This window comes from Rhineura floridana, chromosome 5 (assembly GCF_030035675.1).
Source record: "Rhineura floridana isolate rRhiFlo1 chromosome 5, rRhiFlo1.hap2, whole genome shotgun sequence".
NCBI classification, from domain to species: Eukaryota; Metazoa; Chordata; class Lepidosauria; order Squamata; family Rhineuridae; genus Rhineura; species Rhineura floridana.
In genome coordinates, this window is record NC_084484.1 from 153201696 (window position 1) to 153226054 (window position 24359).

The 24359-nt window shown below is 41.8% G+C and overlaps 1 long non-coding RNA gene across 1 annotated transcript; it reads right to left on the minus strand.

Moving 5' to 3' along the window:
• Positions 1 to 3248: 3248 nt before the first annotated feature.
• Positions 3249 to 24359, minus strand: LOC133385970 (uncharacterized). The gene is made up of 3 exons (XR_009763039.1): positions 24274 to 24359; positions 5454 to 5500; positions 3249 to 3385 (listed from the first exon to the last, which is right to left on the minus strand). It is a non-coding gene; the product is annotated as an uncharacterized LOC133385970 (long non-coding RNA).

Below are 24359 nucleotides of genomic sequence, written 5' to 3' on the forward strand. Positions count from 1 at the left end.
GAAAGCTGATCTACTAGTCGCCCTTTAGCTGAACCGTAATAGATTTATACCTGGACATTAGGTAACTGGAATCTAATGAGAAAACATACTGTTGGAGGAATTGAAGTCAAATTTGCTGTCTAGTGATGTAAGCATAAAGACTACGGGGACTTGGCAGCATCCCTTTAACTACAGAATACCTAAATTCAATACTCGCAAAGTCCAGACATGTTTATTAATAAAAATTTCTACAATATATTCAGAAATCTACACCCTCTACACCTTTCCTCTTCTTTATTTTTTATTTATTCCCATGAGGTATCCCGAAGAGATTTACAATGTAATAACATATATAAAACACCAGACTAAGATGCATCCAAACTCAGAGGAAGGCAATGTGGTAAACCACCTCTGAATACTTCTTACCATGAAAGATACCATACTACTAGCAGAAACCAGTAATGATTTGAAACAAATGCTGTTGAAAGTTAAAAGCAGGACTACAGCTGAACGTCAAGAAGAGTAATGACAACAGAAGATTTATATAACTTTAAAGTTGACAATGAGGACATTGAAGTTGTCAGGGATCAATACCTTGGCACAGTCATTAACCAAAATGGAGGCAATAGTCAAGAAATTAGAAGGCTAGGACTGGGGAGGGCAGCTATGAGAGAACTAGAAAAGGTCCTCAAATGCAAAGATGTATCACTGAACACTAAAGTCAGGATCATTCAGACCATGGTATTCCTGATCTCTATGGATGTGAAATTTGGACAGTGAAAAAAGTGGATAAGAGAAAAATCAATTCATTTGAAATGTGGTGTTGAAGGAGAGTGTTGCAGATACCATGGACTGCGAAAAAGACATATAAACTGAAATTAACCAGAACTATAATTAGAAGCTAAAATGATGAAACTGAGGTTATCATACTTTGGACACATAATGAGAAGACATGATTCACTAGAAAAGACGATGCTGGGAAAAACAGAAGGGAGTAGAAAAAGAGGAAGGCCAAACAAGAGAGTGATTGATTCCATAAAGGAAGCCTGAACTAACAAGATCTGAACAGGGTGGTTTATGCTATTGGAGGCTGCTGATTCATAGGGTCGCTATAAGCCATAATCAACTTGAAGGCACATAACAACAACAACATATATAAAACAGTTACATATATTAAAAAAGTTAGTGGTGTAGTGGTTAAGGTGTTGGACTATGACCTAGGAGACCAGGGTTTGAATCCCCACATAGCCATGAAGCTCACTGGGTGACTTTAGGCCAGTCAGTGCCTCTCAGCCTCATGAAAACCCTATTCAGAGGGTTGCCATAAGTTGGAATCGACTTGAAGGCAGTACATGAAACAAAACACCAATTTAAAAAAAACAGTTTAAAACAACACACACGGTATATAAATTCACTTCAAATCCAAGATATAAACCAACTGGGCTAAAGATTTTAGAAGGCTTGTGAAAAGAGTGTGTTTAGCAGGCACCAAAAAGGTAACAAAGAATGTGCCTGTCTTATATGCAGTGGGAGGGAGTTTCAAGGGTGGGTGCAGCCATACTAAGGCCTGCAAGTATAGTTCCTTTACATTATTCATATAACTGAGAATTACAATCCATTGGCAGAAACCTTTGCAATTGTTTGGATTATGGTATTCTTTACTGTACATTTGCAGGGAACATGCTAGCTCAGGTTGCCTCAGTACAACCTTTGAAGTGGAACACAAGACAAGCCAAAAGAGTTCTTGAAGGACCTCTTTCCCATGATCTCATGCCACCTGGTTGCTCTTCAGACCACACTCATTCAGCCTCTACGTATAATTTCTTTTGAAACAAGTTTGAGTGGATTGGGGCTGTATGTGTGTGTCTTTATCTTTCTATTTTGTGGTGCATGTGGGGATGTTCCAGTATGTTCAAAGGCTGTAGAAATAAAAAATTTGGCCTGGGGTGTTTTGGGATTACGCTGTTTACGTTCAATGCGGTGACTACAGTTTAATAACAGTTTTAATTTAATGGAAAACAACATTATAGGAGGAAGTGGGGTGACTTCCTCTCTATTGTGACCTTTCCTTATGTTTCCACTTTCAGAGGCATAATGTAATCTTGAAACTCGGCTAGAACATCCTTTTTTGCACCCTCAAGATTATACGTTCCATCTTTTTCTGCTGCATGCTGAAGCCTTTAGTATCAGAAAAATAATTTTTTTTTAAAAAAATTATTCACTAAAAACTGGAAAAGCTAAATTAATTCATTAATCAAATCAGTACATACATACTACCAAAGTTGCCTCCAAATGTGAACGTGAGAAATAGAATGTTAAAAAGCAGCTGATGTGGCAGATCTAATGCCTTAAAGGAGAAGAAGAATGCCTAAAAGTGTTGTGCCATTTGGATAGAAAACACTGAAATTACTGGTATGGTCTTTCATTGAAACGAATGGTAAACAAATAGCAATGGTAGTTATAGAAGCTAATAAATGAATAAACTAGTTCTGAAAGTTATTATTAATTTCAGATATGAAACGTTTTCCATGAGGCATCCCAAAGCTATCTACAATATAATAAAACATACAACTGTATGTATAAGACAACTAAAACATTTGCAAATATAAACACACACACACATATGTATATATGTATGTATGTATAAATTTAAAACAACAGGATGCAACACATATAAAAAATTAGTTCAAATCCAACACAGATACCAAGTGGGATAAAGAAGGCTGGTTTAAAGAAGAATGTCTTTAACTCGTGCCAAAATGACAATAAGGGAAGGTGCCAGTCTGATATATAATGGAAGGGAGTTCCAAACGGTATGTGCCCCCAATACTGACTTCTTGAGGAATGGACCTTCTGATAGGATGATGTCTGCAAGATGCCCACTCCTATAGAAGACAGTGATCTATTGGGTATGTAAGGGGTAAAACTACCTTTTAGGTATCCTTGTTCCTACCTGTATAGGACTTTGTACACCAGTGCCAGCACTGTGAACTTAGCCTGGTAGCTAATTGGCAGCTAGTTCAATTCTTTCAGCAGGAGTAATATGCCAATATTCCATCTCAGTGAGAAGTCGACCCACCATATTTTACTAACTGCAGCTTCCAGGACAGCCTCAACGGCCATCTCACACACAGCAAATTTCAGTAGTCCAATATCAAGGTTACCAGTGCGTGGCTAACAGTGGTCAGATTATCCCTGTCCAGAAATGGCTGTAGCTATCTTACCGACCAAAGCTGATAAAAGACACTCCTAGTCACTAAGGTCACCTGGGTCTCTAACAACAGATATGGATCCAGGAGCACTCCATCTATTAACCTCTTCCTTCAGGTGAAGTACATTCCCATCCAAAGCAGACAATTGACTGTATTTTGCTGCTTGTTGTTTAGTCTGGGTGAAGAAATGGATCCTGTTGAGAAACAGAAGGTTATTGGAGTTAGAAGGGCATGACCTGAGGTTTGGATGGCATGGTTATTTGTGGTATGATAAAGTTAAAGTTAATGTAGATTTTAAAAATCACTTTATAAGATGTGCTCTGTTGAGAATATGGCATATATATAAACCAAGGCTATGCACTAAAATGCCACTATGGATCTCAGTGCAGGAAGCTTTTTATAGAAAGGAAATTTTAGGAAAAGAAAGATGGCTAACTTATCAAGATCTTTTGGAAAAGGAACAAGGTGAATACAAAATGAAATCGAGGGAACAGCTGGCAGCAGAGGGTTATAGTTTTTATTGGTTCTCTTACTTACAGTTGATGGAAAGATTTAAAATTGATAAAAGAATTTTTGATTTTGAACAAGGTAAATCTGAGTTTGAAATGAGTTTGTGTACAAATGACAAACATATAATTGCCAAAATGTATAAACTTTTGTTAAAAATTGAAATGGAAGAAGAAAAAGTAAAAGACTGTATGGTAAAATGGGCTAAGAATTTTGGATATAACATACAATTGGATCAATGGGAAAATATGTGGGCAAAAGTGTTGAAATTTACATTGTGCTACAATCTCAAAGAAATTTTTTATAAAATGATGTATCATTGGTATATAACCCCAGAGAAATTGTCAAGAATATACAAAACTGTTCATAATGAGTGTTGGAAATGTAAGCAACAGGAAGGGACTTTCTACCATATGTGGTGGACATGTAAACAAGCAAGAACGTTTTGGAGTCAAATATATAAATTAATGCAGAGAATTTTAAAGATTAATATTCAATTTAAACCAGAACATTTTTTGTTGGGCTTGATGGACGTACAATTGGAAAGGAATCATGGAAGAGTGATTCAATATATGGTTACTGCAGCAAGATTGCTATATGCGCAAAGATGGAAGGATACAACATTACCAACAATTGAAGAATGGCTACTAAAACTAATGGACCTGGCAGAAATGGATAAGCTGACGTGTCTATTGAGAGAAAAAACAATAGACACATTTCTCAAGGATTGGGATCCCTTTCTGAGTTTTTTGCGAGACACAGAAAATGAATTGGTGATATTGGGATTTGATGATTAACTAGATTATTTAATTGAGAAAAAAGGAGATTATGTAATTTATTAGTGAACAAGGTATCTTTATATATCTGTTACAGCTGATCGAAGATAGATCGGAAGTCATCTGTTTTTGCATTTTTTTCCTTTTTTAAATTTTATTTGTATTTTATTTTCTTTAAAAAATAAAAAAATATACGATAAAAAAACCCAAAGCAGACAATTGACCAGTTATCCAGATCCAGGAACTGCTCGCCTACAGTACCTCTGTCTTTTCAAGATTTAGAGTCATCCAGCCTGCCGCTGAGTCTAGCCACTGGTCCAGGGCTTGCACAACTCTCCTGATTTGGGTGTTACAGAGAAATAGAGCTGGGTATCATGAGCATACTGATGACACCTTGCCCCAAACCTCCAAGTGACCTCTCCAACAGCTTCATATAGGTATTAAATAGCATTTGGCACAAGATAGTACCCTGTGGCACCCCCCAGCATAAGTGCTGGGGGACCAAGAGATAATCACCCAATACTATTCTCTGAAACTAACCCTGGAGATAGGGCTGGAACCACTCTAGATGCCCATCTCAAAGAGCCAGTTCAGAAGGATAGCATGATCAATGGTATCAAAAGCTGTTCTGAAGTCAAGTAAGAATAACAGGTTCACACTCCCCATTCTCCAAATAAAGATAATCCTTCAGGATGACCAGGATGATTCAGTCCCATAACCAGGCCTAGATCCCAATTGGAATGGGCCAAGGTAATTGGTTTTACCCAAGAGTACTTGCAATAGTTCCACTCCAACACGTTCGATCACTCCCTCTAAAAAAGGTATTTACAACCAGGCAGTAGTTGTTACAAACCAATGAGTCCAGGGTGGGCCCACTTTTCAGGAGTGGACATATGAGTACAATGAGTAACTAAATATAATTCAGGGGTGAATAAACCAATGGAACCTTTAATAAATGAAAATAATTTCTTGCACATACCTATTCACAATACCTCCCCAAATGGTGTTCACAATCCAACATTTGGCCTAAAAAAAGAAAATTAATCACAAATCATTAGTATGTGTTTCATAGTTTATCCTTTCCAATGAGAATTTATACAACAAAATTGTACCAATGGATACCAAGATAATGAAGTTTGTTAATGTTGTAGTTGGGTCATCTTGATGATGTTATTATTTATTTATTTATTTTATTTATTTCATTTCATTTATAAACCGCCCGTAGCGAGTAGCTCTCTGGGCGGTGAACAAAACAGGATTAAAATACAATATTACAATAAAATCAATAACAAATAGCAGCAAGTTAAACTAAAAACATTGAATATGAAACATTGAACAGCTATGCATCACACGTGAGGGAGCTGCATGAGGGATAACCTTCAACTACAGAGTATTATGAGTTGAACTATCTGTATATACTTATCACTATCTTTGCCAGAAACTATACTCCCTGACTAAATCCCCTGACTTCTTGAAATCAGAAAGAAAATGTTGAAACCAGAAAGGAAATTGTACCAGTGCCATGCAGTTTAAACCAGAGACAAAGGGCTTGCCCAGACTGGAGCTTAATGTGTGAGTGTAGCTGTTTGCATTCCCATTTAATTTGCATACATTATCCTCAAACAACACCAGTCTCAATGCTTTCAACCTGTAAATTTGGATCTACCTGATACGGAAATAATCTGATAAACTGGGGGAAATCGGGCTCCAAACTATTCCACTTGGTGTCAGTGTTTCAGAGTTTTGGGTAGGTGGATCAGTCATCACTTTCTGCTACTCCCCTTTCCTCACCCACTATTTTCTCTATGCTTTAATTTCTTTTCTGGCAATGTTCAGTATGCTTCTGAATGGATGAGTGATTATTTTGATCCCTCGGATCTGAACAAAACCAGAAAACTGCACAAGCAAACTACATTCATAATTTCTATATTGCCAAACAAAATTGTGTTCATTTCTTTTCTGACCATGTTCATAACTATTTCTGGCAGGTTCCTGAACATAGTCATATATGAGACTATGTTCAGGAACCTGCCAGAAATAGTTATGAACATGGTCAGAAAAGAAATGAACACAATATATATATATATTCTTTTAATCCCTCATATTTGTACCAAACCAGAAAACTACACAAGCAAATTTGTAATTGCCTGTCTGTGCTTTTGTGCACTTTATGGATGGGGAAATTAAAAGCAAAATATGGTGTGTGTGCAGCTATCTGCGTGCATGCCCTGTCAGTACTTAATTACCATAATAGAATTAACAAAATAGAAGATTGGGACAAACATGAAAGGGAACGCTTACAAGTGTGAATGGGAAAGAATAAAGTTGCTCTCCATATACAAATTCAAATACATGTGGGTGTGGACTATTCTGGTCTAATTTGAATGTAGAGAAAAGTGGATTAACAGCTAAATAATGTTGAAATGTGGACAAGCTAAAAATAGTCTCTATTGCGGCATTGCCACGCAGCCCAAATAAACATAATGGTGCCTACCCAAACTAGTTATTGCAAATAAAATTATGGCATGTCTTGCCAACACCGTTGATGAAATAAAGTGCTGCCATCTCTGACATTTACCATTGCGGGGAGGGAGGTGCCGGAATGGCAGTTGGTGCTGGTATGCTGATTGGAATTCATTCTCCAGCAGATGGAAATGGGGAGTGATGGAAGGTAGAAGTTACAGAGTGAGCAATTATATAAGTATGCTAGGATTGATAAGGGAGGTCAGTCGAGGAGTGATGGCGTGTGACTTTGCTGAGGGAAGGCCAGTGTGAAATAAGTAGCAATAGCACCAGTGCTGAATAGATGGGAAGCTAAAGCAGCAAGGGAGGAAACAGACCAGTCCTTGCTGCAAAGGACAGTCTAAAGTGATTCCATTAGCACCATGACCCTAGTCACAAATCAAATTGCATATCTGAGAGGGGCAAAATCACCTTCGAGTGTGTTTTGTAATGATGCCCCTGCTGTGGTAGCTGTGCTTCTTTCTTCCCGCATAAATCAGGCATTTTTCTTTAGTATCAGTTTGGTAAAATACCCCAAAATGACTGGTAATAATTTTTGATGCTTCATCATCAATCCATTTTATTTGTCTAGCAGTACAGAAAAACAACTTCAAAACTGGTACTAAATTACCATTTTTGTTTATATGTTTTAGTTTGTATTTTTCAAGATAATAGTAGCTACAAAGGTTTTTATAATTTGATATAGGTAAGTGATTCCCCCCTCCCCCAAAAAATATGGTATTATTGACTTGGATCCGGTGACCTTTTCGACTTCCAACTTACCACTCATTACGAACGTGGAAAGAGACAAAGTACAGGCTGAAGGTCGGAAGTCAATGTCAGCTATTCCCCTGCCACTAAGACAAACAAACTCTCTCTCTATAAAATTAAACCTTCACACACGAAAAGATAACTGACAACGATCTAAGCCAGCTACCTCCATCTTAAAGTTCCTCTCCTGGAATATCGCGGGTTGGGGAAATAGATTTGCGGACCTGGAGTGTGTCTCTTTTTTAAGGAAACTTGGACGACAAATGAGCTTGGGTTAGATGGGTATACGGCTTATCAAATTAAGGTGACGCGTAGCAATAAGGGTGGTCGACCAAAGGATGGTATTTGCATATTGATCTCCACTATGATACATGCCACAATTACTACTCTTAAGCCCTTATCGGACTTGGCGGTAGCTGTAAATTTAAAACTAAAACACCACTCCTTTTTATTGGTCAATGTATATCTACCCCCAAAGAAAGATAAACAATCTGATGTTAATAAGATAAGTAACCTTGAAACCTATTTGCAAAATTTAACATCACTATACCCTGAAGCAAAGCTCATTTTATTAGGCGATTTCAGCGTTAGAATGGGCCCAACTGATGAGGCCCTATTCGCCAAATTCCATCAAATGGTTCCTCTTCCAGATGGGTCTAATATTATACCTACTAGGCAATCGAAAGATCATGGCATTACATATGCTGGTCTTTGTCTAGTACAAATGACTGTTGAATTAAATCTAATCATATTGAATGGTCGTACTAACGAGGATAGAGAAGGGGAATATACTTTCTTATCGAGCAGAGGTGCTTCAGTAATTGATTTAGGGATTGTTTCCCAAGAATTATATTATTTGATCACCTCTTTCAAATGTGTTGACAGACCAGAAAGCGACTATTCCCCCATTATCATGATTTTAAATTGTGGAGACTTCCCAGTTCAAATTGATCCCCAGACCTACCCTAGGACAGCATATGAAGTCTATCCGGGAAAGGTCAAGTGGATCCCTAAGCTTGCGAATGAAATAAATGAAATGTTGGATTCTTTAGACTTGCTTGCTTTAAAGGATGCAATACAGATATCCTCCCAGTCTTCTGTTGTCTTTCATTCTTTCCAACAATTAATGACTCTAGTGCAAAGACTAATGATATCAAATGTTAAATCTAAATCAAATAAAGTAATATCTAAATCAAAATCATGGTTTGATAAGGAATGTGTTCAGGGAAAAAAATCATTAATATCTAAATTTAAGGCGTTCAAAACGAATCAAGAACCAAGTGCTTTGCAAGCATATTGTGAAGAAAGAAAACAATTTAGACGTCTAATAAAAAATAAAAAGAAACTAGGATTGCATGAAACCTGGCAACGTCTTTTACATGCCTCCCAGTTGAAAAATTCTAATTTGTTCTGGAAAATCATTGCTTGTAATTGGCCAAACTCTTCTCCAAATATGGGCTGCCATGTTCCCCCCAAACAATGGGAGATTTATTTTACCAAAATATATGAACATGACAGCGGTCACGTAGACCTTGCAGACCCTACATATGATATCCCTAAATGGGATCCTGTCTCAATAAATGAAATCACAGATCTTATAAACAAGTTAAAAACTAATAAAGCCCCAGGTTCCGATAACATCCCTGCAGAACTATTCAAATCTAATATTGATTGGTGGGCACCCTTGCTTGCAGCCTTATTCACCCATATAGATCTTTCAATGCATATACCCAGTGATTGGGGCATGGCAATTATTGTGCCAATCCATAAAAAAGGCTCATTGCACGAACCGGCCAATTTCAGACCAATAAGTCTTCTAAATATTGTTTGTAAATTTATATAATAAATTTATATAATAAATTAATTTTATGGATAGATCAAAATGAAATATTGGCTCCAGAGCAAGCGGGATTTCGGACAGGACGCTCAACTATTGACCATGCATTAGTCCTGCAACATTTTATTAATAAATACAAGAGCAAATCGAGGAGTGCGTTATATACAGCATTCATCGACTTAAAAACAGCGTTCGACTCTATTTTAAGAGAAAGACTATGGAATAAGCTTATTGAACGAAATATTGATTACTAACTCTTATTCGAGCACTATATAATAACACATTTCTTCGAGTCAGATGCAACAATAAAGGTCAACTAACAGACCCCATACCCACCTTTAAAGGGGTCAAACAAGGATGTATTCTTGCTCCGTTATTATTTAATATATTATTTATATATAAATCCAATTGTAGATAAGTTGACATCAATTACATCACATCCTCCAACATTAATGACATATGCTAGACCGATATTGTTGTATGCTGATGATATTGTGCTAATATCATGAACTCCCGTTGGTCTTCGACGATTGTTATCTGCCCTTACTTCATTCTGTCAGGAAGAATCTCTGCTGATAAATTATGAAAAAACTAAGATAATGATTTTTTCTAATAAAAGACCAAAACATATTTGGAGGATAAATGATCACCTAATCGAACAAGTTAGAGTATTCAAATATTTAGGTTTGTCTTTCCAAGCTTCTGGTTCATGGTCTTCACATTTGAAACAAGCAGTTACTAACGCAAAAAGAACTATGAAGGCCTTGCTGTCCTTTTATTATAATAAAGGAGGTCAAATTCCCACTGCTGCTATAAAAGTTTTTAAAGCGAAAATAATCCCTCAATTGTTATATGGCTCTCAAGTTACAATTGATGAGAAATTTATTTCGTTGAAAGCGGTTCAAAATTCTTTCTCAGAGCCATTTTTGCAATTCCCACCTGTATCCCTAGTTTCATTTTAAGAATGGAAGCGGGACTTCCCTCTATAGAATCTCGAGTATGGTCACTCAGAATTAACACCTGGCTCAAGTTATTGTTTAATCCAATAGGTCTGGCCCCTCACATATTACAAGATAAATTTTATTCTGCATGGGAAAGGATGATTATGGATAAATTATCCAATCTCGGTTATTCACTTCCCATAATTTTAACAATGGGTTATACCAAAGCCAAAGAGCATATTTCTTTACGAATTAAAGACATTGATCTTCAACAACACCTGGTCCTTGTCAAAAAACATATATATAATGCTAACCCTCAATATCCTATGCCATATATATCCAACTTACCTTTACCCAAACATCGTAAGGCTTTTATGAGGGCAAAATTAAACTGTTTACCCTCTGCAATTTTGTTTGGACGGTATAAAAAAACACCTTATTCTGACAGAAAGTGCCCTTGTGGTGTAGGTGCGATAGAGACATTGCCTCATGTTTTACTCCATTGTGAATATTATAATGAACCTAGATTCCAACTAATTAAACCTTTAATTACTCATTTACCTGGAAGAAGTGAAGCCGTCTATGTTGAGCAACTTCTTGCGGACCATTCATCCCACATAACTGAAATTGTAGGTAAGTTTTGTGCTGTTGCTATTAACATCAGGAAACTATTAACTTCAGAAAACTAATATGTTAGTACCCACGTATTGCGCTTTATAATTCTATTTTTGTATATTGATATATTTTTGTATATTTCTATTCTTGGTCATCGACCGTAATAAAAACTGACTGACTGACTGACTGTATTGGATGAACATTTTTAAAAAAACTATGTACGTTCCTGTTTAGCTAAAGCTTCCAGAAAAAAATCAGGCTAGTCACTAAATATATTTAGTGTTTAGTTTGTTGATCAGGATATGACTATAGAGATGAAACATTTACATTTCAAAGTTGTTCTTGTACAATATAGACAGGACACCATCACTACACGTACATTATTGACATCATCTTCATGTTTAGGCTGCATAACATAAAGGAATGTAGCCTTGCAATAAAGAATTGGTTTGCCTTTAAAGGCAGACTTCCACACTATGATAAACTTCCAGATATAAATAGAATAAGATGTTTTGTCAACAAGGTTTGCTCCTTTGTTTCAACCAATCTGTGAAATTAGCAATTTATTTCTCATCCTTCCTCTAAAGAATATAGAACAATATTTTAAAGAACAATCCTCTTCATGTTTACTCATGAGTAATTCCCAGTATGTTCAATGGGGTTTATTCCCAGGTAAATATGCATTGATTATAACCAAAGGCTGCAATCTTATAACCACTTATCTGGAGGTAGTCGCCACTGAACTCAGTGAGACTTATAAGTAGACAAGTTTAGAACTGTGCTGTAAATAGGGTTACCAGGTGCAAAAGAGAACAGAGTCCATCAGAGCTGCAGGAGCCCTGTCCTCGTTTGCATCTACTCACCCAACCTGTAAATGTTGGTGATAGTTTAGGCTGAGTGATGGCAACTTGCTACATGTATGGGTATGACAAAGACACATTATCCACACTCTTCAGAGCTAGAAACTCTTCTGAGTGGTTAAAGCAGTACATGTCTACTGAGAAGTAAGCCCTGCTGAGTTCACTGGGACTGTCCAGGTAAATGAGAACAGGACTGCACCTTCAGTAGTGAAGAAATAAGCTCTAGTTTGTGGTTTGAAGGCAGTGTTTACAATAATGTGCATTGTTTGAAGGACCACCTTCTAAACAGTATGAACTTGTATGAATCTAGCAAAGGTTCCAGGTGCCTCCAATTCTGGAGATTAGATCGACAGGCCTTGTTGATAATCCTGTTTTTGAAATATCTGTCCCAGTATGTTATCTGCTGTTTTCTTTAATATCTTTTCAGCACCAGGTGAAAACTTTTATTGGTGGGTTTTAGTTATGGATGGCTTTTTGGATTATCTGTTCTGGTTTTATTTGCTTATTATTTCTAAAATTTCTAAAATACCCTTCATCCTGACATATTCCAGGGTAGGATACAGCAATGCAATATAATAAATAAAAAACAAAAACAAACTCCTTTGTACAACACTAAAACTGAGAATGAAGAAATTACAAAATTGTAAAGTAGACAGAGGTTGTGTGGGTTGCTCTGTATCTGTGTGATGTTATAGGCTGTGAATACACTAGTCGCCTACAGCAAAACGTTTCCATTGGCCACACCTGGAGGGGGAATGGATTGATCTGCCAATCAGTTGTGAAATCTTTTTGAAATGATTTTTTTTTAAATGCACTCAAGCTGATTCCACCAGGTTTTATAGTAAAAAGTGGTGGGGTTTGACTAGCGTGTGCCCCGTTTTCAGAAAAGAAAGGTGGAGACGCACTAGAACCAGCAGAACAGTGAGCGTGTCTCTGCCCTTAGTCTGTGCTTTTTTTATGGGTTTAAAATGATTCCTGGACATCAGTTGATGGAAAGGCAGGATCATGGAAGTTGAGCTTGAAACCTTAATGGATGTTGTGCTTGAAACTTTTAAGCATGTGCTGGGGTAGCGGTACAGAATAACTACACACTTTCTGTATAAATCTATTTTTTAGAAAGTCAGCTCTCTTTTGGGTTTTCTACACAGTTTGCTTTCCAGAACTAGAAAAATTCTGTTGGATTAAAAGTCCAGCATCAGACTTTCTTTCTGATGTACACATATGAATTCAGTGCCCACTCCCTCAATCTAATTTCTGCACTGAGGAATCACTATTCTGCTCTTTAGAGTGCATTGTGTATGTCAGTTGAAACCACTTTGTTGACTCTAGTACAGTTTGAAATCCTTGTGCAAGGACTATATTAGTAAAGAATAGAAAGGGGGAGAAGAGTGGCTAAGAGCAAGGACACATAAACAAGAAGGGTGTAAGGGTAAGGGGGTGGGCCCCTTTGGATGGCCCACCCACAGAGACTGATGGAGTCTGATGTGTTCCTGAATGCTCTGGGGGATTTTCCAGTAGAGAAAGCTGACTATCCTGTCGAAGCCCAGGTCTCGAGTGGCGAGATGAAATGAGCGTTTTGACACAATTGCTGCTGAGCGTCCTCTCTGGTATTGTGCAGCCCAAGTGGCTCCTTGGTATTCTGGGGAGCTTTGGGCTATGAAGCAAGCCGGACCAAGACTAGAGTGCAAGTGGCACAAGTCTCGCTCTGAAACCAACCAAACACTGGTTAGTGCACACTCATGCCTACCTTGAGGCAGTGCAGGCTGTGAAGAAGGCTCCTTTTGCAGCTTGCATTGCATCCTCTAGTAGCTAGCTAGCAAAGTTATTTCAAATGGTTCAGGGGTTACTGACTCCCATTGTGGAGGAGGACCTCTGGAGTATTCGAGTACTCTGTGACCAACTGGCTACATACTTGTTGCTTGACTTCGGAGTGACCTTGACTCTGCTGTTGTTGCAGTTGATGAAGTCAGTGATGTGTTATGTGATCAGTTTCAGCTTATGCAGCCAGCTGATGTGGACGAGGTGCTGGCAGCTACACGTCCAACCATGTGCCCTCTTGACCCCAACCTTCCTGGCTTATTAAATCTAGTAGTGGGAGTTTGACTGGTTAGGTCCAGAGTGTGGTTAACACTTCATTGCGTGAGGGGGTAGTCCCTGCAGTTTCGAAAGAGGTGGTAGTCAATCCACTCCTAAAGAAACCTGCCCTGGACCCCTTGGATTGGAATAACTATCAACCAATCACAAAATACCCCAGCTTCAGTTCGAGGAGCGAGCCTTGCCCTTTATGTTGTTGTCAGTCCCCCCCCCCCCAGTTTTCACCAAACTCATGGTGGCTGTTGTGGCTCACCTAAGAACCAGAGGGGGGTCACCAATCCGAGGATTGGGCTAGTTTGTCTAGGAGCCTATGGTTTTATTGTCAACAAAGACAAGAACTGTCTGGATCCAGCCTAACTAATTCAACATCTGGGGTTGGTGATAGACACATCTGAGGAGAGAGTCCTCATGTCCCAGAAACGAGTCTCCAAGGTACTCTCACAGGTGCAGGGTGCCCCGGCTCATCCTTCAGTCCTCCTGATGGACCTCACCCATCTCCTAAGGTCCATGATTGCAGTGATAGATTCAGTTCCAGGGCCTGGTTCCATGCACAGGCGCTTCAGTAGCTTCTCCTTCCATACCAGGACCTGATTGCCCAGTGAGAGAACTGGCCCATCCAGCTCCCAGAAGAATACATCTCTCTCTTATTTGATGGTAGTCAGAAACTCACCTTCTCAAGGGCATGCCTCCCCAAGAGCCTTTTGACATAGAAGTCACCATGGATGCTACAGGGGAAGAGGACCAGACCCAAACTGACTCAATCCATTAAATGGCTGGAATTATGGGCAAGTCATCTGGCACTTCTCCACTTTCGACACCTGGTTCTCCAATGTCACTTTCTCATACAAACTGACAATGTTACAGCTTAGACGTATGTGAATAATCAAAGAGGCACTCGATCAGGTCCTCTCCAGGTGCAGACCGATCTCTTCCAGTGGGTGGAACATTGCCTTTTATCTCTCTCAGCTGTCCATGTTCAGGGCTCCCTAAATACTCAGGCCAACTGGCTGAACAGGAAGCAGATTCAGCAAAGGGAATGGATTCTCAACAGAGAGCTTTCCTTACCTTTGCACAGAAGTGGGGAATTCCTTGCCTGGATCTCTTTGCCTCCATGACCAACACTCAGACTGAGCCCTTCATATCAAGATGTTGGGACCCCAGAGCTTCTGACATGCGCTCCACCTGTTGTCTGCAAGGTCTCCTCTAGGCTTTTCCACCCCTGAGCCTCAACTTCAAGGTCCTCCACAGGGTAAGGGCTCTCCAGGCTCAGGTTTTGGTAGTGGCCCCTTATTGGTCACACAAACTGTGGTTTTTAGACCTGATCAAGCTCAGCATCAGTTCTCTTGGCGTCTCCTGCTTCCCTCGGATCTCTTCTCTCAGGGGCCCCTTCTCCATCCTGATCCATCCTATTACCATCTTCATCATTGGAGACTGTGTGGGACAACTTAAAGGGGGAGGGGCTATCAGATAAGGTCATTAACCCCATAATGGCCTCCTTCCATCAACAGGATTTTTGAGCTTTCCTGGAGAGCCTTCCAGAGATGGCACCAACATGAAGGAGTTGCAGAAAGGGGGTGAGCCTTCTCATGGTCCTGGATTTTTTGCAAGAGGGCCTGGACCAAAGTTTGGCCCCCAACACCCTGAAACAACAAGTAGTTGCCTAAGGCAGTATATTTCCTTCCATTGAAGGTTTTCCCCCCATGACCCATCCTAAACTTAAGAGATTCCTCTGAGGGGCTGCCCAGCTTGCTCCTCCAGTGGTTCACCCTTTCCCCTCCTGGGATTCCCTCACTGTGTTGAGGGCCCTGTCAGAAGCTTTCTTTGAACCCATCTGTTCCATTCCCCTCAGGTAACTCGCCCTAAAGACTGTATTACTGGTAGCTGTCACCATGGCCAGGAGGGTGAGGGAATTGGGTGGCCTTTCTGTTAAGGAGGAGCATTGTACCATCCACCCTAGTAGGATGATTTTATGTCTGGATCCAAGTTTCCTCCCCAAAGTGAACACTTCCTTCCACCAGGCGCAGGTCATTGTTCTCCCAAACTTCTGTCCCAATCTGGTCCACTCCTAGGAGAAGAAGTGGCATAAACTTGATGTTTACAGAGCATTTAAAACTTATCTCATATGCACACAGAGTTTCAGGCATTCGGAGTCCCTGCTCATGTCCCGTCCAGAGCTGGAACCACGAGACGGAGACACGGGTGCAATTAAATCTTGCTTTATTAGAGTAATGGATACATCTAGGGCATTGCGCTCCATATAGAAACCTGCCTTATTTACTAGAAACCCCTAACTACACTCTAGACATGCTCTGAAGGAAGTTGACTCAGCGACTCCCCTCTTTGAGAGGCCAGCTTATGTAGGGAACGTTTTCGATTGTAATCTCTGACTCCTTCATAAGTCCTGTCTCCGCCCTGTCTGTTTCTCACGGCGGCGGTCACAAGGTGAGAGGGGGCGTGTTTCCAACAGCTTGTCGGAAGACACCTGCTCTTGGGCTGTAGGCTCGAGGTCAGGAGGTGGCATCACGCTGGAAGTGTCCTGGGAACTGCTTGGCAAGGGAGGAGTTGGTACAACCTCTGGGGCATCCCCTGACGGGCCCTCGGGAACGACTGGGGATGGCGCACTCTCCTCAACAGAGCTCGCGCCACCCATGGGAATTGGCTGGAGTTCAAGTTCACTGCTCCCCCCAAGGCCCCCAGCAGACTCAACAACTCCTGGGTCTTCCGCACCTTCTAGCAGCTGAGGCACCTGAAACTCATGCCTCTCCCCCCTCCTCCTTCAGGGAGAGCTGAGGCTCAATATCATCCCCCTCTCCATGCATTAACCCTTCCCACCCTCGAGGTCTGGGTTTTGCATGATAAGCTTCGTGGAATTCTTTCACCAAAGTCGGGGCGTGCACATCCTCCGCTGTTTCCCATGAATGTTCTGATGCATCGTAGCCCTTCCAATGGATCACGTACTGCAGGCGCCCGCGACGCTTTCTCGAGTCCAGTATCCATTCCACCTCGTATTCCTCCTCCCCATCCACCAACAACGGCGGTGCGGATTCAACCCGCGGACGGTGAGGGTCGGGAGGAGTGTCCTTTGTCAGTAGCACCCGGTGGAAGACCAGATGCATCTTGAAAGTGGGAGGCAGCCTTAGTCTGCAGGGTTAATCTGCGCCTCCACCTCAAAGGGCTCTACCCGCTGATCCTGCAGCTTACAACACTGGCTAGGCATAGGTAAATAACGTGTAGACACCCACACCTTGTCTCCCACTTGAATGAGGGCTCCCTCTTGCCGGTGCTGATCGGCTGCGTGTTTGTAATCTGCCTTAGCTCGTTCCAGTTGTTCCTGAAGCAGCTGTTGCATAGCTTGAAGTTCTTGCAGGAGATCCTCAGCAGCTGGGACCGAGAGATTATTCTTTGGAGCAGGAAACACTCGGGGGTGGTAGCCAAAATTGGCAAAGAAAGGAGTCTGTTGCGTGTGCGAATGCACAGCATTATTATAGGCAAATTCTGCTAAATGCAGGTAAGACATCCAATTGTCCTGCTGGTAGCCCACGTAACAACATAAATACTGTTCCAAAATCACGTTGACTCAGTTTGGTCATCCGTTTGGGGATGATGAGCGGATGACAGTCTTAATTCACTTTGTAGCAACTTCCACAAAGCTTGCCAAAAACGCGCAGTAAATTGAGTCCCTCGGTCGGAAACCAGGCTGTCTGGCAGTCCATGCAGCCGGTACACATTTTGAACGTACAACTTAGCAGTGTCTTGAGCGTTAGGGAGCCCAGCGCATGGAATGAAGTGAGCCATTTTCGAGAAGGCATCAACTACCACGAAAACTGTGGTTTTCCCCTGAGAAGGTGGAAGATCTGTAATAAAGTCCATAGTAACCATCTGCCATGGTCCTGGCGGAGTAGGAAGGGGTTCCAACAATCCCGGCGGCTTCCCCGTGGCATGTTTAGATCTCATACAAGTGGGACAGGAGCGGACGTAATGTTCCACGTCCTTCTTCACCTTAGGCCACCAGAATTCCCTGGTAATGGCTTGAATAGTCATAAAGACCCCAAAATGGCCTGCTGTGGGGGAATCATGACACTGGCGCAAAACTCTGGCTCTCAGTTCCCCGGGGGACACGTAAATTGCCCCCTGATGGTGCAGTATGTCATCCTTCCATGTAAAGTCCTTCTGTTCCACTTCGGCCTGAGCGTCTCGGCCTGCCCGCCGCTCCTGGACGTATGGATCCTGTTTTTGCGCCTCATGCACTTCAGCCTCCCAGGAGTCTTGACAAGCTCCAACCACTCCTTTCTCAGAAGGGATAACAAACTGTAGCAGTCTTGGCGTGGGTTTCCCCAGGTATTCAAGCTTCCTGGACAGGGTGTCGGCTCTCTTATTCTGCACTTGCGAGATATAATGGATTTTGAAATAGAACCATGTGAAAAACTGGGCCCAGCACACTTGTCGTTGATTGATCTTATGGGCGGTGTGTAGACTCTCCAGATTGCGATGGTCTGTGCACACCTCAATTTCATGTTGCTCCCCTTCTAGATGGTGTCTCCAGGCTTCAAAGGCATCTCTGATGGCCAACAGTTCCTTTTCCCACACGGTATAGTTTCGTACAGAGTCAGTTAACTTTCAGGAAAAGTAGGCACAAGGCTTCAGTCCTCCCCCTCTCTGAGAGGGCTGCAAAAGGACGCCTCCGATCGCTACGTCCGAGGTGTCCATTTCAACCACAAAAGGAAGAGCGGGGTCCTCATGCTGTAGAATGGGTTCCATAGCAAACCTTCGCTTCAGCCTCTCGAAAGCCTCTTGAGCAGCTTCCGTCCAACAGAAAGGTCCTGAACCAGACAGTCTGTGAGCGGTGCTGTCTGCTTGGAGTAGTTTGCTATGAACCGATGATAGCAGTTGTCAAACCCCAAGAAACATTGCAAATCCTTCTTGGTCTTAGGGGGCTGCCATGTGAGCACACAACAGACCTTCTCTGGGTCCATTTCTACTCCTGCCGGGGAGACACGATACCCCAGAAAGTCCAAAGTGGTCTGGTCGAATCCACATTTTTCCAACTTAGAGTAAAGGTGGTGTTCCCTTAGCTTCTGCAACACAGCGCGCACATGAGCGTCGTGCTCTTCAGGGGTGTCTGAGTATATCAAGATATTATCCAAATAAACAATCATAAAACGGTCCACAAAGTCCCTAAATATGTCATTCATAAAATTCTGGAAGACTCCAGGAGCTCCCAACAATACATATGGCATGACCAGGAATTCATACTGACCGTAACGGGTCTGAAAGGCTGTCTTCCACTCATGTCCTTCCTTGATCCGCACCAAGTTGTAAGCTCCTCTCAAGTCCAGTTTCGTGTAAATCTTGGTGGACCGCAGCCTCTCCAGGATCTCCCTAATGAGCGGCAGGGGGTAACTGTTGGGGATCGTGATCTGGTTGAGGGCTCTATAATCATTACACGGGCAGAGCTCACCCCCTTTCTTCTTAACGAACAACAGGGGTGCGCCGGCTGGGGATTGCAAAGGGCGAATGAAGCCTTTCTTCAGGTTGGTGTCCAAAAACTCCCTTAGCGCTGCCAACTCTGCCTCAGACAGAGAGTAGATTCACCCGGCGGGGATGCACACTCCAGGCTTCAATTCAATGGCACAATCATAGGGCCGGTGAGGAGGGAGTTGTTCTGCTTCCTTTTTGTCAAACACGTCTCGAAAATCCTCGTACTTGGTTGGCAACATTATTTCTCTTGGGGAAATAATGCCAACACTTCCGGCGTCTCCCGGGGCTGGCAATGCTGATGGCAGTACTTGGAGGTAAAAGCCACCACCATTTCATCCCAGAAGATTGTGGGGTTGTGCCAGACCATCCAAGGCATGCCCAGCACCACCGGAAAGCAAGGCAAGGATGCCACATAGAACGACAGGTCTTCCCGGTGCCCCAGGACTGTCACCTCCAAATTCTCAGTCACTCTGGTTACTCCCCCAGACTTCAGGGGCTGGCCATCTATAGTTTCCATGTTTATAGGTCTTTCCCCTCTTGCTCCGTCCACGTCCATGTCATCCGTCATGGGGACAGAGTCGAGTAGGGATGTGGGCTGAGTCAAACTGTCCCATCCAGAGCTGGAACCATGAGACGGAGACACGGGTGCAATTAAATCTTGCTTTATTAGAGTAATGGATACTTCTAGGACATTGCACTCCATATAGAAACCTGCCTTACTTACTAGAAACCCCTAACTACACTCTAGACATGCTCTGCGGCGTGTGAAGGAAGTTGACTCAGCAACTCCCCTCTTTGAGAGGCCAGCTTATGTAGGGAACGTTTTCGATCGTAATCTCTGACTCCTTCGTAAATCCTGTCTCTGCCCTGTCCGTTTCTCACGGCGGTGGGCACAAGGAGAGGGGGGCGTGTTTCCAACAGCTCGTCGGAAGACACCTGCTCTTGGGCTGCAGGCTCGAGGTCAGGAGGTGGCGTCACGCTGGAAGCGTCCTGGGAACTGCTTGGCAAGGGAGGAGTTGGTACAACCTCTGGGGCATCCCCTGACGGGCCCTCGGGAACGACTGGGGACGGCGCACTCTCCTCTACGGAGCTCGCGCCACCCGTGGGAATTGGCTGGAGTTCAAGTTCACTGCTCCCCCCAAGGCCCCGAGCAGACTCAACAACTCCTGGGTCTTCCGCACCTTCTAGCAGCTGAGGCACCTGAAACTCATGCCTCTCCCCTCCCTGCTCCTTCAGGGAGAGCTAAGGCTCAATAGCTCATTGCCTATAAACAGGGTGCCCAAGGTTTGAAGGTCTTCACATCCACCATCAGCTGCTGGGTGTGAGACTATGTAGTCCTAGCCTAGAAAGCTCAATCTCTTACACCGTCACGGCCCACTCCATCAGGGGAGTATCTACCACGTCAGCTGTTCATAAAGACTTTCCTCTACAGAAGATCTGCAGAGCAACCACCTGGGCTCATCCAACCACCTTCATTAAACAATATAAGGTAGACAAATATGGATCCTCCAAGGCTGCCTTTGGCAGGAGGGTGTTAGCCTAGGTTCTCTTCCCACCCAGCGATGGGGTGGCCACTGCTTCTGTAATCCCTTTGTGTATGCTCCACTCCCCACTGACCAAAAACGGAAAGCAGGACGTACTGTTAGTTGTCCTTCTGGTCACTGAGGAGTGGAGCACACACCCATCCTTTGTAGTCAAACCTGGCTACTCTCTTTGCAAGGTTACATTTGCGTGGTGCCCCTGCTAGATCAGAGAGGACCCCCCCTATGACAATCCACTTCTGGTTCTGATTCTGAACATGGGCAGGAAGCTGTGCTCATGATGAGTTTTTTATATATATATGCATTTTTAGCAGGCAAAGTTGAAAGCTTTCTCAGATTTGCATCTGTGTTGGAATTATTTTTTTAGATGTTTTTAAGGAAAGTGTGCACAGGACTGCAACCTTAAGTATATTGTAAATATGTAGGGCATTATCTTCAATAAGACCGGCGTCATAAAACCCCTTGCTTTGTTTTTGCTGTAACAGCTTAACACAACTGCTCCTCTAGAACTGTTATTCATATCAATAAATCTACCAATAATCAAGTTGTTTTAAGTTCTCCACCTGTGAATAGACAGAACTTACTCAAAGGAGATCATTTTCAAGATGGTGTTGTAACATAGCAGGAGTAATAAAACTATATGGTGATTAAAGTTATACCTTTGCAGTGTTAGTGAACACCCTGTTCTATGTATATATACCTCTATGGGAAAAAGCTTTATCCTGTTGAGGAAAGATTTCTTCTATTAAGACTTTGTCAACAGCAATGCATGAACTTGTTAAAGTGAAAGTACTTTTTATTTGCATTCATGAAATAAAATAAACATATTCTCTTTGATCCTTAACCAACCCTTTCTTGTTAAGTTGCACTAGACTTTTATGTTTTAGTGTTCATTGTACATATAATTATTTGAAAAGTGATTTTGTTTTAAATCATTTGGCCTTTTCTGAATTTTAGATAAACACAGGCATGTTTTGCTAGAGATTAAAAATAAATTTCACACGACACTGCAGAACATGGTGAAGATAATAATGTGTAGGCGTCAGTATGTTCCAAAACAAGACTCTCTGGGGGCCCCTTTTAACACACTGCTACGTTAAAATCGTGTTCTGAAAGACTCAGGAAACCCCTACTCGAACCCACCCTTTCCTGAAACTGGTGAAAGTATTACAAAAATACTGGAGTGAAAAAGATTACTGCTAAAATGTTGCCAAACCAGATTGTTTTGTTTGGTTACTACTACCAGTTGTTTCAACTTTCAATATATTGATAATTCTAATGTTACCAATAATAACATTAAATGGAATGTTAATGGCATCAAAATAGCTCACAATGTATTTTTTTGAAATCATTTTGATCTGATGATTTCAGTCTAACAATATATCAGATAGGAACTCCCTGTAATATCTCAAATAAGCTATAACAGGCTATTCACCCATTTCTTTAAAGTTCATTGATGTTATCTATGGCCTCTCCTTATGCAGTTCTGATCCTTTCACCTTATTCAACATCTTGTAACTTTCCTCTTTGTATACTGCCATATTGGGTTGGATCCAGACATAGAGTGCAATCCTAACCATGTCACCTCAGATGTAAGTCCTACTGAATTTGTTGGGACTTATTCTTAGATGTGGGGTTAGGATTGCACCTTAACCATGTTTATGCTTAGAGTAGATCCAAGGGATGACTGAAGTCCCTTTTATTTCATTGGGTCTTACCTAAGCTTGACGAAACCAGGATCCAATTTATTTGTTTCTTTAATCAAAAAGTTTGTTGTTGTTTATTGTTATATTTACAAACCACCTTTCCTCCAAGAAGCTCAAGATGGGGTACATGGTTATCACGCTCCTCACTTTATCCTCATGAGAACCTTGTGAGGTAGGTTAGTTTGAGAGTGACTGGCCCAAGGACACCCAGTGAGTTTTATGGCAGAGTAGGGATTTGAACCCTGGTCTCCCGTGTCCTAGTCCAACCTCTGACCAGTACACTAAATGTAAAGGACTGTGAAGTTAATTCTTTCATTTTAAGACAGGATTCTGCACGTTCAACAAATCTACACAAACAAGGTCCTGTGCATTACCAAGGGAGCAGGAACAAACAAGGTTCACTCACCAAAGCACCTGTTCCATTGCCATGAAAGCAAAATACTAGGGATGTAACTTTTGTAAATGAGCACTAGAGGATGCTCAGTAGCTGAGCATGGTAACCCTTTGGCAATGCTAGGAGTGCCTGCTGACAGGGCCACTGCTGTGTATGCAGGTTAAATCACACAGGTATTTTTGTTTTAGAGTCCTGTAGAAATATTTCATGAATGTAAGAGTGTTATAGACCAGAAACATTTAACTCTAGAAGAAAAATAAAAGTACAGACAGTATTTTAGGGCCAAATTATATATGACATGGAAGAGGTAAAGTGTGTCTCTGATGTCTTTTTTTTTTTTTTTGCTAAAACCAACACTGTGGGACAATGGGTTCAACACCCTCCTGAATCCACACCATGGCCTAATCCAAATTGCCCTCCTAAAGCTGCTCTTAGCATAACAGTGGGAAACATAAGGCACTCATATTAGGCTTTTCCCATCACAGCTATAGCAGCTTCAGAAGGGCCATGTGGATCCAGGATACAGAAAGGGTATTAGATCTCCCTCCCCAAGGGCTGCAGCCCTGGTGTAAATAACCCTTTCTCATGTCAGCTTTCAGAAAAAGAAAAGAACATACCACATTTAGTTTGGACCTGAAGAAATGTAACTGGGAGGAAGGGCGGAATGTAAATAAAACAATAAACTAATAAAAATATAACTGATGTTCAGGGGAGCAATGTATTAAATAAGATGTTCCTGCAAAATACTAAACATCTGATGGTGTCACACCTGTACCAGGCCCAAACCATGATGATGACTTCTCAGATGATGACCTGGATGACATAAAGTCTGAAGACCTTATTGGGCCTTCTGACTCCAGTACTACCCAAACACCCTCAGTATCTCTGGAGAAGTGTTGCCAAGCTCTTTTACAGCAGAGGATCCAGAGGGAACTGTGGATAAGATTCCTGACCTCCTTGTGGCAGTTCCTTCTTCTGCAGAATCAAAGATGGAGGTCAATATAACTCCTGGCCCCAAGCTACACCAGCACAAACAGCCACCTGCTAATGTAATGCATACCTCACTAGTTCTTCTTGTACTAGGCTTCTTAGGAGTAAGAGGCTAACAAGTTGCAGCTGGGTCTGGGTGACAAGGCTACATAAGTT